Raw genomic sequence first — 1,864 nt, 5'->3', positions numbered from 1 at the left:
CAGACTGGGTCTCACAGTCACAGTCACGAACTATATATCTTGACAGGGTAGTCAGCCCATTGTAAATCTTCATCAAAAAAGCATACACACCTACTGCCACATTGTCGATTTCATGTCGGCGTGTTTCCTCCGCTCCATGAACACGACTCACGAAGGAATCGTGAGAGGCCGTTGAAGATCGCCATTGTGACCATCAAAGGTAAGTGGGGACCAGTCCACAGGCAGATAGCATCATTCGTCGTCAGGCTGTGAATTGAGGGTAGGTACATATTTTCCCATACAGCGCGCACAGTACATGCCGTACTTCCGGAATGCATCTACACGCTAAGCATACATGGATATGCGTTCCGCAGTCACACAGACTGCTATTATGCTTGAAATAGACATGTTGACTCACCGTGGGCCAGTATCAGCCACGAAGTACCGGACCCTTGATTCGGGGCCTCTGTGTAGTCCAATCTTTGCGATGCAGAAGAAGCTACTCACATTGGGGCTTATCGATGTGAGTAGCTTCTAACCGAAGCGTAGGGCTCGTAGTATACGCCACGACAAAGAAGCGAGCAGCTAGGAAGATGCAGCTTACCCTGCAAGACCACGCGCACCTCAATCAGTCTAAGCTCTCTACACTTTAAGGAGCATGACCTTGCACAAGCCAAAGAGAACATGTCAGTAATAGCGCAGTGTGACGTTTGGAAGTGGCGTCACTCATGTCCTCATGCATTTCTGGCAGTGGAACGCAGATCAAGTCTATCCGCTAACGCACGCCACGCGCATGAGCATTTACATCCACAAACGTGGCCCCCTCGTGTGTCTCAACACCTCGAGCTTGTCGGTGTATTGGGAAGAACAAATGAGCCTGAGGCAGACATGGAGGGAATACAAACCATAGGCAGGCGTGTCCGTTTGCGCCCCATGCGAGCATCGGACTCCCGAGCGAGCGCGGGTCGATGGAGGGCTTTCCGACAGTACGGTAGGCTGAGAGATAGATTCCGAGAATCGCTTCTTACGAACCCTATCTATTGGCCAGATGTTGTACGGGGATCTTCTTGACAGAAAAGGCTCATAGGATGTGTACTCATTACCACAGTGGTTTCTTGCCGAGTCATCGGGACAAAACACGAATGGTTCAGTGATCAGATATGAGAGCGTGGCATAGAAGACCCGGCAGACGACGATAACCTGTGACCGCTCGCCTTTGAGCAAGTTGTCAGCGAAGGGTCTCGCACTGGGGCTCACGGCCGTATATCTTCTGTGTAACGAAAGTAGCGGTAGTTAGAGTGCCATCCATATCGAGATAGAATCTTAGGCTTAACCTAGACTACAAGACAAATCACCGACATCGAAGAAGCTATCCAAAGGGCCATTTACTTTACTTGTCTGTGGTCTTGTTCGCACTTGTGTTGTCGAGTCGTGCCTCATAGACGTCATTTTTCCGACGCCGTCGGGACTCCGTCCGCAGGGACTGCCAATTCAACGGGCAGCAGTCGCCCCGTAGTGACAACCGGGATTAAACAAAGGTGGGGCGACGGCAGAACCCATTGACCGGACTTCGCTCCTTCCTATCGACGCTCAAGCCTACTTTTTGTGAGTATCGTTTCTCTAGAGAGACCGACCTTCGATTCTTCACCTGGTTTTGTACAGCATCAGGGTTGCTGGAACATCATCAAGCCGGAGAATATCTGGATGTTACTGTGACATCACACGGGCGATAATCTTGTCACGACTCGCAAGCGAGACCTGTTACGTTCGCCGTTGGGTATGTATCAGACACGCAGTGATCCATTCAGCTACAAACGAGACTCTGGCATACGTGCATGGGCAATCCTCCTCCGCACTCCTACATTCGTGTCGAGAAACAGCCGTT

Source organism: Postia placenta (assembly GCF_002117355.1).
Source record: "Postia placenta MAD-698-R-SB12 unplaced genomic scaffold POSPLAscaffold_7, whole genome shotgun sequence".
Classification (NCBI taxonomy): Eukaryota; Fungi; Basidiomycota; class Agaricomycetes; order Polyporales; family Adustoporiaceae; genus Rhodonia; species Rhodonia placenta.
The sequence above is the reverse complement of the archived record's forward strand: the minus strand, read 5'-3'. Positions refer to the sequence as shown.